This window comes from Pogoniulus pusillus, chromosome 9, assembly GCF_015220805.1.
Source record: "Pogoniulus pusillus isolate bPogPus1 chromosome 9, bPogPus1.pri, whole genome shotgun sequence".
Taxonomy (NCBI): domain Eukaryota; kingdom Metazoa; phylum Chordata; class Aves; order Piciformes; family Lybiidae; genus Pogoniulus; species Pogoniulus pusillus.
In genome coordinates this window covers 38,001,593-38,017,590 of record NC_087272.1, presented here as the reverse complement: position 1 = coordinate 38,017,590, position 15,998 = coordinate 38,001,593, and the positions used below count along the sequence as shown (strand labels likewise).

At 47.1% G+C, this 15,998-nt stretch overlaps 1 protein-coding gene across 8 annotated transcripts in view; it reads left to right on the top strand.

Annotated features, from left to right (window-relative positions):
• FRYL (FRY like transcription coactivator) overlaps positions 1-15,998 on the top strand; it is a 245,094-nt gene that overhangs the window by 8,616 nt on the left and 220,480 nt on the right. For all 8 annotated transcript variants that reach the window (XM_064149248.1, XM_064149243.1, XM_064149246.1 and 5 more), the window contains exon 2: positions 12,581-12,771. The gene's annotated coding sequence lies outside the window, so the exon portion shown is untranslated. The remainder of the gene's footprint in view (positions 1-12,580; positions 12,772-15,998) is intronic.

The following is a 15,998-nucleotide window of genomic DNA, read 5'->3' as shown; positions in this document are numbered from 1 at the left end:
ATTGCTGTGAGCAAAAAAAGGTGAGATTTCAGCCTCTCTAGGCATCACCCAAAAAAGATACCATCTCAAAAGCTGCAGAGTTACTGTCCTGAGCACTGCTGACTGTCCTCTATTCCCTGGGCTGAGGTGATAAGTGGTAAGTGGTCCCACGTTGCACTGACTGTGGGAGCTCCTGGGTACCCTACCTTATGTCATGAAAAAAAGGAGTTGGAAATGAGTGCTTTTGATCTCAGGAGGAGTAGCAGTAAGGGTAGGTCACTCTGACACCTTTGCTCTGACATGGCAGATGTGTTTCTCTGTTTCATACAGAGATTATGGAGATCCTGCCCCATTCCTTCTCTTCCTTCAGTTTAGACCTCACCATTGCCACCCTATTTGAACCTGCTTAGTTGTAGATGTTGCATGGAAAACTGGAGGTCATAAATATTTCTCCAGATGCAGTTGCCACATGTATTTGTGTATATATTTGTGTGTACCTCTCTGCAGCATTAACAGGTGCATAACTACAGAATACAGGTGAGAAGGGGTGGACAGCAAGTGTGGGAACTGAAAGTGGGGTAGATACAAGCACAAAATGAATAGAACAAGCTTTTGGGGGAGAAATCTGTGAGGGTCTTTACCTTCTGTGGCCACAACAACTCCAAGCAGTGCTACAGGCTGGGGACGGAGTGACTGGAGAGCAGCCAGGAAGAAAGGGACCTGGGGGATGCTGATAAAGAGGAGCTGAAGATGAGTCAGAAGTGTGTCCTGGTGGGCAGCAGAGCCAATGGCATCCTGGGCTGGCTCAGGAGCAGTGTGGGCAGCAGGACAAGGGAGGTTCTTGTGCCCCTGTGCTCAGCACTGCTCAGGCCAGCCCTGGAGTGCTGTGTCCAGTTCTGGGCTCCTGAATTGCAGAGAGCTGTTGAGGTGCTGGAAGGTGTCCAGAGAAGGGCAGTGAGGCTGGGGAGGGGCCTGGAGCAGAGCCCTGTGAGGAGAGGCTGAGGGAGCTGGGGGTGTGCAGCCTGCAACAGAGGAGGCTCAGGGCAGAGCCCATTGCTGCCTGCAGCTGCCTGCAGGGAGGCTGTAGCCAGGTGGGGTTGGGCTCTTCTGCCAGGCAGCCAGCACCAGAAGAAGGGGACAGAGTCTGAAGCTGTGGCAGGGCAGGTCTAGGCTGGATGTTAGGAGGAAGCTCCTGGCAGAGAGAGTGATTGGCATTGGAATGGGCTGCCCAGGGAGGTGGTGGAGTGGCTGTGGCTGGAGGTGTTGCAGCCAAGCCTGGCTGGGGCACTTAGTGCCATGGTCTGGTTGGTTGGGCAGGGCTGGGTGCTAGGTTGGGCTGGATGATCTTGGAGGTCTCTTCCAGCCTGGCTGATTCTATGATTCTACCACTATACTCTTTAATATTTTTGTATACTTGTAGACTTTTGCTGTACTAGGGAAAAAAATGAACCTGACTTAAAACCACTGAAGAACACTTCCCTTGCTTTCTGTGGTGATTAAGCTTTGATAGCCAAGAGATCTGTATGCTGGCCACCAGGTAGGCACAGAATATGTTTGTCTTAGGGATGTGAGCTGTGTGCAACTGTTTTTATTCTTGATTTGAAGCTCAACCTTCTATCTCCTGGGAGAATATCTAAGGAAGGCACTGCATAGTATGTTCCCCGTTGTGCTGTACTGCAACTTGTTTGTTCTCTTGACTCACATTGTTAAATTGAGGATGAATAGTTCTGTTTTCCAGTGTTTTTTCAGCCACTCTAATGTTGCATTAGCCTTTATTGAATGCTTCCTTGCAGCCTTATCTAGCATATAAAACTCTTGCATCTAGTTGAAAGGCCAAGGAACTTGAGGCTTTTTAGCCTGGAGAGAAGAAGACTGAAGTGGGATCTTATCAGTGCTTATAAATAGTTAAAGGGTGGGTGTCAGGAGAGTGGGGCCAGCCTTTGTCAGTGGTGCCAGCTACAGGATGAGGTAATGGGCACAAATTTGGAGCAAAGGAAGCTCCATCTAAACGTGAGGAGGAATTTCTTTATGTTGAGGGTGGTGGAGCACTGGAACAGGCTTTCCAGAGAGGTGGTGGATTCTTCAGCTCTGGAGTCATTCAGAGCTCACCTGGACACCATCCTCTGCAATCTACCCTGGACTAGCTGATCAGAGGTGGTCCCTTCCAACCCTTATCCTTGTGAGATTCTGTGAAGGCATAGAATCTTTATACCAGTCCAGTCACACAGTATCACAGTATCACCAAAGTTGGAAGAGACCTCACAGATCATCAAGTCCAACCCTTTAGCACAGAGCTCAAGGCCAGACCACGGCACCAAGTGCCACGTCCAATCCTGCCTTGAACAGCTCCAGGGACGGCGACTCCACCACCTCCTCGGGCAGCCCATTCCAGTGTCCAATGACTCTCTCAGGGAAGAACTTTCTCCTCACCTCCAGCCTAAATCTCCCTCAGTGTAGCTTGAGGCTGTGTCCTCTTGTTCTGGTGCTGGCCACCTGAGAGAAGAGAGGAACCTCCTCCTGGCCACAACCTCCCCTCAGGTAGGTGTAGACAGCAATAAGGTCTCCCCTGAGCCTCCTCTTCTCCAGGCTAACCAATCCCAGCTCCCTCAGCCTCTCCTCGTGGGGCTGTGCTCAAGGCCTCTCCCCAGCCTCGTCGCCCTTCTCTGGACACGCTCAAGCATCTCAATGTCCCTCCTAAACTGGGGGGCCCAGAACTGAACACAGGACTCAAGGTGTGGTCTAACCAGTGCAGAGTACAGGGGCAGGATGACCTCCCTGCTCCTGCTGACCACACCATTCCTGATGCAGGCCAGGATGCCACAGTCAGAGTGCTACAGGTGTTTTAGGAGTTGGCAGGTGTTGCAGTGACACAAAGTCCTCTTTAGCAGATGGCTATTTGCAAGCTGGTGTGCATCTGCTCTGAGAAGAGTAGGATGAGGGAATATCAGCTTGGCTTTTGTAGTATTTTATACCTAGAATCAAGGGTTTCTGCTGCTTTTCTCTTTATCCTGTGGTCATGTTTGAGAATGCAGGCTCATTAGGGCTTCTGTTAAAGAGCGGTGTTGATCATCATGGGGGTAAGGAGGCTCTACAGAGGTACTTGGAGAGGTTGGATCCAGGGACCAGTGTTAATGGCATGATCTTCAACAAGGCTAATGCCAGGTTCTGCTCTTGGGCTACAACAACCCCAAGCAGTGCTACAAGTTTGGTGCAGTGTGGCTGGGAAGCTCTCAGCAGAAAGAGATCTGGGGGTTGTAACAGACAATCAACTGAATATAAGCCAGCAGTGTGCCCAGGTGGCAAAGAAAGCCAGTGGCATCCTGGCTGGGATTAAAGATGCTGTGGCCAGCAGGAGCAGCAAAGGGATTGTCCCCTTGGACTGTGTGTTGGTGAGGCCACACCTTGAGTGTTGTGTTCAATTTTGGGTACTCAATGCAAGAGAGATGTGGAGGTGCTGGAGTGAGTGCAGAGGAGGGCAAGGAAGATGGGGAAGGGCCTGGAGAATAAATCTTGTGGAAAGCAACTGAAGGAGCTGGGGATGGTTAGTGTGAGAAAGGGGAGACCTCATAGCTGCCTACAGCTACCTGAAAGGAGGTTGTGAAGAGGTGGTTGCTGGTCTCTTCTCACAGGTCATTAGTGCTAGAACAAGAGGGAATGGCCTCAAGCTGCCACTGGGTGAGTTTAGACTGGATATAAGGGAAAAAGTTTTCCCAGGAAGAGTGGTCAGGCATTGGAATGGGCTGCCCAGGGACGTGATGGAGTCACCAACCCTGAACGTGTTTAGAGGTCATTTGGATGTGGTGCTTGGGGATCTAGTTTAGGGTGCACCTTGCAGGGTAGGGGTTTGGGTTGGACTTGATCCCAAGGGTCTTTTCCAATCTGAATGTTTCTGTGATTGTGTGATCTCAGGTTGTGTAACTACAGACTCTGAACTCCTCAGCTGGAATGCTGTTTAAGAAAGGAAGGAGGAGGAGAGGTGGTCTGTAGGTACAACAAAGTCCTCGTTCCCATCTCTGCATTACAAAAGCAATTAGCACCGCTGCCTTTTTGTGAAGGATTGTACCAGAGGTCAGAGAACATTGCCCTGGGTTGGGATTTATAAATGTAAGGATGTTTTCCTGTGGCTGCTTGGATAGGTAATAAATCTGCCAACTGTTGCACTCAACATTGTCTGGTCAGGAGATGTGAAGAACTGCTGGGTTTTAATATATGTAGAACTTGAGTTTAACATCTCTGGAGGGGAGGGGAGTGAAGGGAGGAAGCAGCTTCCTCCTTTTACCCTATTTTGCTCTAAAATATATTTCAATCCATATCAACTTGATTTAGTGTGCCTGAAGTTCATGTTGGTTCCTCCTCATGTTCTATAACAGCTAAAGAAAATGTTGTTGCCATGTTTTTGCTTTTGTACAGACACAGTAAAACTATCCCAGTGACTTCATAGTTCTGGGCATTTTTTTAAGACAGAGACTCTATTTTTAATTGTTAATAGTTTGTTAGGGGAGGAAAAGTGGTACAGAAGCTGTGGATTTTTTCATTCAGTGGTTCCAAGTGCTTCAGTGTTGATCTCCAAAAGTTTATTGACTCAGATAGGAATGGTAGAGTCACAGAATTAACCAGCCTGGAAAAGACCTCTTAAGATTGAGTCCAACCTGTCACCTAACCCTTCTCATGAAGTGCCTCATCCAGCCTTCTCTTAAACACCTCCAGAGATGGGGACTCCAGTACCTCCCAGGGCAGCCCATTCTAATGCCAACCACTCTTGCTGAGAGGAACTTCTTCCTAACATCCATACTGAACCTGCTCTGGTGCAGCTTGAGGCTGTGTCCTCTTGTTCTGTCCCTGGGTGCCTGGCAGCAGAGCCCAACCCCACCTGGCTACAACCTCTCTTCAGGTAGCTGCAGACAGCAATGAGCTCTGCCCTGAGCCTCCTCTGCTGCAGGCTGCACCCCCCCAGCTCCCTCAGCCTCTCCTCACAGGGCTGTGCTCCAGGCCCCTCCCCAGCCTTGCTGCCCTTCTCTGGACACCTTCCAGCACCTCAACAGCTCTCTGCAATTCAGGAGCCCACAACTGGACACAGCACTCCAGGGGCGGCCTGAGCAGTGCTGAGCACAGGGGCACAAGAACCTCCCTTGTGCTGCTGCCCACACTGCTTCTGAGCCAGCCCAGGATGCCATTGGCTCTGCTGCCCACCTGGACACACTTCTGGCTCACCTTCAGCTCCTCTCTCCCAGCACCCCCAGGTCCCTTTCTGCCTGGCTGCTCTCAGCCACTCTGGCCCCAGCCTGCAGTGCTGCTTGGGGTTGTCGTGGCCAAAGTGCAGAACCCTGCACTTGGCCTTGTTCAGTCTCATCCCACTGGCCTCTGCCCACCCATCCAGCCTGGCCAGGCCCCTCTGCAAAGCCCTCCTGCCCTCTAACAGATCCACACATGCTCCTAACTTTGTGCCATCTGCAGTCTTACTGATGGAGAACTCAATCCCCTCATCCAGATCATCAAGGAAGATATTAAAGTGGACTGTGCCCAGCACTGCTCCCTGGGGCGCACCACCAGTGACTGATTGCCAACTGGATGTGGCTCCATTCACCACTACTCTCTGGGCTCAACCATCCAGCCAGTTCTTAACTCAGCACAGAGTGTCCCTGTCCAAGCCATGAGCTGCCAGCCTGGTGAGGACTTTGCTATGGCAGACAGTGTCAAAGTGTCATACTTTCAAACCTAGCAAATGACCCAAAGCAGTTGGAATGTGTATTCTTCAGATTTAATTAACTGTTTTCATGCTTATGGGCTGGTCTTTAGTTCAGTCTGTGCTTGCAGCTTATTCTGTCTAAAGAGAAAACAAATATATTTAAAAATTCAAGCTATTATGGGCAAGTTATTTCCCATTTGGCATTAAACCCTTCTCTGAAGAAGTTTTTCTTGCAAATCCTCACCTCTATGTGAGGATAATATGGGAGTCATTACAACTGAACCCTGTTTGTTTGTAAATGGAGACCTATTGTGATTTCTATGAAGAGAAAGTGTTGGACCAGTAACAAATGCAGTTCTCAGGTGCAGATGTTTGACTATATTCCAGAGTTTTTGGTAGGGCTGAGATCCATCCATTTCTTTGTCCATGGTTTCCCTTAGGTGATTTCAGTCTGCCTCACGAATGTTATTTCTGCATCAGTTCTGTAGAAGCTGAATCTACCTCACTTTCTTGCCTATGATCTAGTCTACAGCTACCTGAAGGGAGGTTGTAGCCAGGAGGGGGTTGGTTTCTTCTGCCAGGTAACCAGCAACAGAATAAGGGGACATAGAGTGATTGGCATTGGAATGAGCTGCCCAGGGACGTAGTGGAGTCACCATCCCTGGAGGTGTTCAAGAATCATAGAATCAAGCAGGTTGGCAGAGAGCTCCAAGCTCAGCCAGGCCAACCTAGCACCCATCCCTGTCCAGTCAACCAGACCATGGCACTAAGTGCCTCAGCCAGGCTTTGCTTCAACACCTCCAGGCACAGCCACTCCACCACCTCCCTGGGCAGCCCATTCCAATGCCAATCACTCTTTCTGACAACAACTTCCTCCTCACATCCAGTCTATACTTCCTCCAGCACAACTTGAGACTGTGTCCCCTTGTTCTGTTGCTAGTTGGAAGGGACCTCTGAAAGTCATCTAGTCCAAACCCCTCCTTGCAAGTCAGCAGGGCCAGCCTCAACATCAGGACTTACTGGATGAGGCTCTTGGTGCCATGGTCTGGTTGACTGGCTAGGGCTGGGTGCTAGGTTGGACTGGATGATCTTGGTGGTCTCTTCCAACCTGGTTGGTTCTATGTTAGGAACAAGTTTGTAACCATGAAGGTAGTGGAACATTGCAACAGGTTGCCCTGGGAGGTAGTTGAGGCACCATCCCTGGAGATATTCAAGGTGAGGCTCAACAGGGCTCTGGATAAGCTGAATCTAGTTGAGGATGCCCCTGCTGACTGCAAGGTGCTTGGACTAAATGACCTTTGGAGGTCACTTCCAACCCTGACCATTCTATGTGTCTGTAAATTGTTTGTCCCTAAGCTTGTTTATTAGCAACTGTCTGTTGGAGTTTTAAAAGTGATGTCTTGAAACTTAATATTGTCTATATTCTGTATTTGTAAGAGCTAAACCCACAGTGTGTTGAAGGCTGAATAGGGTTTCTAACATGGAGAACACTACTTCTAGTAGCTGGTTAAAGCTGTTGGTACTTCTTACTTCTGAAGTGTCATTCTATTAAGTCTCTTAAGCTAGTAATTATGAAAAGGTCCTAATTCAGTGCATTGTACATATCTGCAGACACTTTGATTTCCTCTAACTGGAGTTTTATTCCCCTTCCCTGAAGAGTTCTTGCAGGTGGTCGTTGTATAGGCTGGATGTTAGGAGGAAGCTCCTGGCAGAGAGAGTGATTGGCATTGCAATGGGCTGCCCAGGGAGGTGGTGGAGTCATTGTCCTTGATGGTGTTGAAGCCAAGCCTGGATGGAGCACTTAGTGCCATGATCTGATTGATTGGGTAGGTCTGGGTGCTAAGTTGGACTGAAAGATCTTGGAGGTCTCTTCCAGCCTGCTTGATTCTGTGGTTCCTAAGGCAAAAAAAAGTGCAGTATTGGAGCATCTAATTGCCACTCAGAAGAGTTCATTGTTGCATAGCAGCCATCACTCTAGCAGCTACTCTGTGAATAGCTAAACTTGAAAGTAATTAAGATAAATATTACCTTTTAAACACCCTCACCCCCCCCAAAAAAAAAAAATCACCTAGTAAAATTTAAATGTGATGTTACTTGGACAGTTTCAGCTTGGCTGGGTTTTTAATCTCTGTTTTCCAGTTGAAGAGGAGCTGGAGGAGTTGTAAATTTTAGGTATGAAATTTCAGCAGTGACTTATTTAGTTGTTTATTATTTTACCATTGGCCCTATTATTTTACCATTGGCCCTATTATTTTACCATTGGCCCTATTATTTTACCATTGGCCCTATTATTTTACCATTGGCCCTATTATTTTACCATTGGCCCTATTATTTTACCATTGGCCCTATTATTTTACCATTGGCCCTATTATTTTACCATTGGCCCTATTATTTTACCATTGGCCCTATTATTTTACCATTTGCCCCTATTATTTTACCATTTGCCCCTATTATTTTACCATTTGCCCCTATTATTTTACCATTGGCCCTATTATTTTACCATTATAACTTGTTATAACAACTTATTAGTTGTCATTATTCGTGATTGATGCTAATTTCTTGTACTTTGAACTTCCTTATGCAGTTTTGTCATGGTCTTGCTTTTTAGCTTTTCATGGGGGTTGAACCCCAAACACGAAACCTGCTCCTGTGTGATACCTTTGACTTCAAATCTAGTAAAGTATAGTTACATTTTAACCTGAAGTTGTAAGCTGCTGTTAGGAAGTGATGCCCTGAGAGCTGGCTTCCAGCAGTGTACTCCTCCCCCTCTACTCTGCCTTCGTGAGACCTCATCTTGAATACTGTGTTCAGTTTTGGGCTCCCCAGTTGAAGAGGAACAGGGATCAGGTGGAGAGGGTCCAGCAGAGGGCTGTGAAGATGGTGAGGGGACTGGAAAGAATGGCTTATGAGGAGAGGCTGAGGAGCCTGGGGCTTTTTAGTCTGGAGAAGAGAAGACTGAGAGGGGATTTGATAAATGTTTGTAAGTATCTGAGGGCTGCCAGGAGCAGGGGACAGGCTCTGCTCACTGCTCCCTGGGATAGGACAAGGAGCAATGGGTGTAAGTTGCAGCAAAAGAGGTTCTGCCTCAACACAAGGGCGAACTTCTTTACTGCTAAGGGTCACAGAGCACTGGAACAGGCTGCCCAGAGAAGTTGTGGGGTCTGTCTAGAGCCTTTCAAGGCCTGTCTGGATGTGTTCCTCTGTGATCTGTGTTTTCCTGCTCTTGCAGGGGGGTTGGACTCGATCTCCTTGGGTCCCTTCCAACTCCTAACATCCTATGATCCTGTACCGTAGTTGCTGTAAGCTTTGCTCACGTCTGTTGGAGACTTTTGCCCTTTGCTGTGCCTTCACTGATAGCTTTTTTTGTTCTGTAGTCAGACTTAACCTGATTGATTTTTGTGTAGGATACCTTAGGTGGTATTTGAGTATTTGGAATTCTGGGCAGCAGCTGCAATTTTAGGCTTATCATTGGTCAGTATGTACCACTAAAAAAATCAGGTGCATGCTCCTGTGCCTCTCACTCTCTGGGCTCTTTATAAATGCTCTGCCAGCTGAGCTGAAAGACCAATATCTTGTCCTAAAGCTCTGGACACTCAAGGTAGTTTTCAGCTGTTTACTTCACTGGGCTGTTGGAACTAGATCTGGTTAATTTTTATCTTCATTATTTTCATCCTGGAACTGGATGTTCTCCATCATGGCAGTTGCCACAAATAAGAAGGACACTCTCTCTTTCTTGGGTGCAGTGGGATTCTGGAGACTACACATTCCTGGATTCAGCCAAATTGTCAAACCTCTGCATTATGTGACTCATAAGAGAAACAATTTTGAGTGGGGAGCTGAACAACAAGCATGCTGGGGTGGTGCAGGGGGTTCAGTCTGGAAGGGTGAAGAGTGAAGGTGTTCTTGCTCCTGGTATAGTGAAGACTGTAACCAGAAAGGATGTGAATCCCTCAGTGTATGTTTCACTTCAGCAAGTAAACTAAAATGTCAGCATAGCCAAGGTGGATTTCTGTGGGTGTTCTTTCAGTCCCGTGGAGTCCCATGTCATGGTTCTGATTTCATAGAGTCGTAGAATCAAGCAGGTTGGAAGAGACCTCCAAGCTCAGCCAGTCCAACCTAGCACCCAGACCTATCCAATCAATCAGATCATGGCACTAAGTGCTCCATCCAGGCTTGGCTTCAACACCTTCAAGGACAATGAGTCCACCACCTCCCTGGGCAGCCCATTCCAATGCCAATCACTCTCTCTGCCAACAACTTCCTCCTAACATGCAGCCTATGAATGGTCTGGGTTGGAAGAGACCTCTGAAGGTCATCCAGTCCAACCCCCTCTGCAGTCAGCAGGGACATCCTCAGCTAGATCAGGTTGCCTAGAGCCCTGTTGAGCCTCATTTTGAATATCTCCAAGGATGGGGCTTCATCCACCTTCCTGGGCAACCTGTTCCAGTGTTGCAGTACAGCATTGAAGGTGCTGCTCAGTTACTGTAAGTGGGGAGGAGTTAAAAAGACACTTGACCCACTCCCAGACTGGAGTGGATGTTAAGTTTTGTATGAGTTGATTTAAGCTACTTCCCTTCTCCAAAAAAAGAGAGGGAGGAAAAAAGGAGATGAAGTAGAAAGTGCAGTTGATTAATGTAGGCAGGGTGAAAAGCCATGCATATCTGCTGTGCAAAAACCAGTGTTTGCTTACCCTGATTGTCCAAAGAGGATAAAGTGCTGCTGATCTCATGCACTCCACTGTCAAGTGCACAATCCCCAGAAAGCAAGTGATGTGTTTATTAAGGAGTTGCAATTTCACAGGTCAGAGCCACAGTCTGAACTGTATCAATCTTTTAAACACTTCCCTGTCACTGGTTAAGCCTTACAAAGAAAACCACCAAAGAACCAAACCCCTTGAATTGCCTCTTCAAGGAAATGTATCAACATCATATGGCAATGCATAAACTTGCTTCCTATTGCCAAAAGCTCATCTAATTCTCCTGCTTTTCTCCCAAGTCCTACTTCTAATCCTTTCTCTCTTTTTTTTTTACATCTTAACATCTTCAGGATGTGGCTTTTTACCTTTAGCTTGCAGTGACTATGTGGGTCTCTCTTTGTGTATTTTTAGAAACATTAATTAAGAAGTAGAACAAACTGTACATAAAAGATTGATGGGGATTGAATGGTTCAAACAGCCCTAAAGGAAACCAGTCCTTACTGCATCAGAGCACTCGGTATCAATAGAGGCTTGGGGGATGAGGTGGTAGAAAGCAGCCTAGTGGGGAAGGACTTGAAAATGCTGATGGACAAGAAGCTGGAAGTGAGCAGACAGTGTGAGCTTGCAGCCCAGAAGGCAAATAACTTCCTGGGCTGCATCAAAAGCAGCATTGCCAGCAGATCCAGAGAGGGGATTCTGCCACTTGGCTCTGCTCTGGTGAGACCTCACCTGGAGCACTGCATGCCGCTCTGGAGCCTTTAATATAGGAAAGACATGAACCTGATGGAGCAGGTCTGGAAGAGGACCATGAAAAGGACCAGGGGATGGGAGCAGCTCTGCTAGAAGGGCAGGCTGAGGGAGCTGGGAGTGTTCAGCCTGGAGAAGACCCTGAGGAGACCTTAGAGCAGCCTTCCAGTACTTGATGGGGGCCTACAAGAAGGCTGCAGAGAGACTGTTTACAGAGACCTGAAGGGACAGGACGAGGGCAATGGCTTCAAACTAGAGCAGAGCAGATTTAGATTGGATGTTAGGAACAAGTTCTGCACCATGAGGGTAGTGGAGCACTGAAACAGGTTGCTCAGGGAGGTGGTTGTGGCCCCAGCCCTGGAGATCCTCTGTGATTCCATGTTGGGTGTCCAGATCTTTATGTACCTGCATTTTTTCAGACTATGACTTAAAACAAAAAAATTAAGGTGATGTTTTGGGTTTTTTTTTTTGTGGTTTTCCATACAAACCAGATGATCAGGAGTAGTGGATTGCTGCTGCAGGTTGAGACTTGAGTCATGAAAAGCAGCTACAAGTGCCTGATCTGCCTTCAGGGTAAAAGTAAAAACTACTTCAAGTGCTTTTGCTGTAGCTTGGCAGTATACAAGAACAAACCCCAGACTCTGCTGCTTAGGCAAGTTGTGACAGGTATGCAAGTTCCATGCTAAGTTCTGCTCCAGAAGTTCTCAAGGCTTTGGCAGGGAGACACAGCTCAAGTAGAATCATAGAATCAACCAGGTTGGAAGAGACCTCCAAGATCATCCAGTCCAACCTAGCACCCAGCCCTAACCAATCAACCAGACCATGGCACTGAGTGCCTCATCCAGTCTTTTCTTGAAGACCCCCAGGGACGGTGCCTCCACCACCTCCCTGGGCAGCCCATTCCAATGCCAATCACTCTCTCTGTGAAGAACTTCCTCCTAATATCCAGCCTATACCTACCCTGGCACAACTTGAGACTGTGTCCCCTGGCACAACTTGAGACTGTGTTGTTTCTTTTGCTGACCACATCCTTGTGCTAACCAAGCAGGGAGAGGTAAAAAAAAAACCCAAATCAACAAACAAAACAAACTCCAACAAAAATCAAGAGAGACATAAAAGGGCTAATATCAAACATTTGCTTCAGAATGACTTCTATTTGACTGTGATAAATAACTATATTAAAGTGCAACTCAAACTCTATGTAAAGAGTGCATGCAGGTAAAATATGCTGAGTATTGGAAGCTACATTTTATTTTGGTGTCAGTTCTAACTTTTCATGGAAGGGGAAAAAAAAATCCTTAAGAATCAACCATTTCTGACCAGAACAGCAAGTCTCAAGACACATTTTTTTGTTGTTTGCCCAAATATTTTATCATTTGTGACTTTTCAATGAAAAGAAATGCATTCTGAAGCTCCTGAAAGATGTTGACATCCATGTCTGAAATGTGACTGTGTTTTCTCTCTCTTTTCAGTGTTCTGGACGTCACTTGTCTGTACTGTGTTTGGGGACCTTTCTCCAGTATTTGGTTCCACATCACCCAACCTGTAGCTGTCCACATCTTTGTCTGCTCTCACATTGGACCTGGGGGAAAATGTCTTGATGGATCCATCCCAAGTGTGCTAGCCACAGCTCTCGGTGGTGGTTAACAATGGCTTCTAAGTGGTAAGACCTTTCCCACAGTTCTGTCACAAATGCATTTCCAGGCATCTGGTTTTTGTCCTCCCTTTTTGATTAGGTTTTTATAGTACTGTTCACATGCTTTGAACTGCTGCTTCAGATAGTAATTATCCTAAGAGTCTGGACTGTGTTGGATCAAATAATCTTTGTTTTAATGTGGTATAATAACTGATCGTGGCCAAAAGTGAGTCCCTAAGAGGTGAAGAACATGGCAAAGCAACCTCCCATCTTGCAGTCATCTGCAGCTCTGGGACTTGCTGTGCTGATGCTTGCTGTACTCTTGTACAATTTCAGTGTGTTCAGTGATTCTCTTAAGTTTCCCTTCTCACATTTGCCTACTCGATGCAAATCAGGCTTCCTGGTGCTAATGAGAGTCCTTTACAGTGTGAGCTAGCGTTTGAGCTCTGTCCTCTCGTGGATGAAGCCAGGTAATGCAGCTCAGTGATCAGGGTGCTCACAGTTCTTTCTACAGATGCTCTTGACTGCTCTCCAGGTGAGGGTTTTATCAGCAGTAAATAGACCCGTAGTGCTGTTAAGCACAGGGCAGTGGTTGTGGGTAAAGCACTTCTGAGCTGAGATGGCTATGGATAGATCTAACTGTGCCAACATCTAAACTGTCCTCCAAAACCAGTGCAATCTACTGCAAGAGTGGTAAAATTGCTAGCACTGATATCACCACTTCCTTTTGACCTTTGGGATCAGAATGGTGTGACGAGAGTGGGATGTGAAATGCTGTTCTTCCTGAAGTATGTGTGCTGTGGATTTTGTATTCAAGACACTCTAGATTAATTAAGTGGTCTACAGTACTTCTGTATAGAATGGTTTGGCATCACAGGATGTTAGGGGTTGGAAGGGACTCAAAGAGGTCATCTAGTTCCAACCCCCCTGGCATTGGCAGGGACCCCCTAAAACTAAGTCTAAGATTTAAAACAACTCATGCCACACATGGTTTGGATTGGAAGGGATGTCTGAAGGTCATCCAGTCCACTCCTCTCTGCACTCAGCAAGGACATCCCCAACTAGATCAGGTTGCCCAGAGCCCTGTTCATCCTCACCTTGAACATCTCCAGGGATGAGGCTTCAACCCACATCCCTGGGCAACCTGTTGCAGTGTTCCACTACCCTCATGGTGCAGAACATCCAATGTAAATCTGCTGTGTTCTAGTCCGAAGCCATTGCCCTCATCCTGTCCCTGCAGACCTTTGCAAACAGTCTCTCTCCATCCTTCTTGTAGCCCTCTTCAGGTACTGGCAGGCTGCTATTAGGTCTCTCTGGAGCTTCCTCTTCCCCAGGCTGAACACCCCCAGCTCCCTCAGCCTGTCCTTGTAGAAGAGGTACTCCAAACCCCTGATCATTTTCGTGGTCCTCCTCTGGAGCAGCTCCATCAGGTCCATGTCCTCTCTCTATTGCAGGCTCCAGAGCTGGATGCAGTAGTCGAGGTGAGTTCTCACCAGAGCAGAGCAACAGGGCAGAATCCCCTCTCTGGATCTGCTGGTAATGCAGCATCCCCATTTTTTTCTGGGTCCTGTTTCTCATTTACATCAGCCTCCTTACATGCCAACTTCTGAACCCTTTAAGCCAAGACTCAAGAATAGGTCTTAATATACTCTTGGGTTTTGACAAATCTTCACTTCTTTCTGTTGTTAATTGATTATTAATCAGATGATTATATATTCTGTAACATTTTTAGCATAGCTCTCTTGTGTTGTCCTCTCTGTTCTTTACAGTATGCAATAAAACAGAAATTGAACATACTATAAGGTCTGCCATGGTATCATTCCCAGTGGATCATATCCCCTGTTGTGTGCTGCTAGATGATCTCTAAGCTCCCTTCCAGCTTAAGCCATTCTATGATTCTAATTGCAGAACCTGCTGACTTGCTTCACTGTTTCCTGTTAGAGTTTTATACCATCAATTCTTTTTTGGTCCTCTCCATAAATGTGTTGCTGTTGAAGTTTACTTTGAGCTTTTCCTTATCTTTCTGCTGCCCAAGGCAGGCAAATAACATTTTCTAGTATTAAAAGTAGGATCTCCAATCTTCTAAATGGAACAGAAAGGTGGAGGCAGAGTGTTTGAGGACGTGAGTGTCATACTGACTAAGTAGTTCTCTTGGTCTGTGTTTATCATGCTTTGGACAGCTTTAGTTCTACCTCACTTTTAAAAGGTTTCGCTGATGATGTATGTTTCTAGGATGACAGGCTCTTAGGGTTGGAAGGGACCTCTGGAGATCTTTGAGTTCAACCCCCCAGAGCAGGGCCACAGAGTCTAGAGCAGGTCACAGAGGAGCACATCCAGATGGGGCTGGAAAGTCTGCAGAGAAGGAAACTCCACAGCCTCTCTGGGCAGCCTGTTCCAGTGCTTTGTGACCCTTACAGTAAAGAAGTTCTTCATCATGTTGAGGTGAACTTCCTGTGCTGCAGTTTCCATCCATTGCCCCTTGTCCTATTCCAGGGCACAAGTGAGCAGAGACTGTTCCTGTCCCTTCCATCCTGACCCTCAGCCCTCAGATATTTACAGACATTGATCAGATCCCTTCTCAGACTTCTCTCCAAACTAAACAGCCCCAGAGCTCTCGGCGTCTCCTCATCAGGTAGTGTTCCAGCCCTTTCATCATCCTTGTAGCACTCTCTTGGACTCTCTCCAGTAGATCCTTATCCCTCCTGGACTGCAGAGCCCAGAACTATATGCAGTATTCCAGGGCAGTCAAGGGGGAGGAGAACCTCCCCCAATCTGTTGGACACACTCTTCTTAATACACCCCAGGATCCCACTGACCTTCTTGGCCACAAGGGCACATTGCTGTCCCATGGATAAGATATTGTCCACCAGGATTCCCTGGTCTTGGATGTAGAAAACATGCTCTAGTGACAAAACTCGAGGTTGAATTGGGTAGTTTTTCCTTACTGAAAGCAAGGCTCTTTGGTACTGATCTGGTTCTTGGAATACTTCTCAGTAGAATCATAGAATCAACCAGGTTGGAAGAGACCTCCAAGCTCATCCAGTCCAGCCTAGCACCCAGCCCTGGCCAGTCAACCAGACCATGGCACTAAGTGCCTCATCCAGTCTCCTCTTGAAGACCTCCAGGGACAGTACCTCCATCACCTCCCTGGGCAGCCCATTCCAGTGCCAATCACTCTGACAACAACTTCTTCCTAACATCCAGCCTATACTTTCCCTGGCACAACTTGAGACTGTGTCCCCTTGTTCTATTGG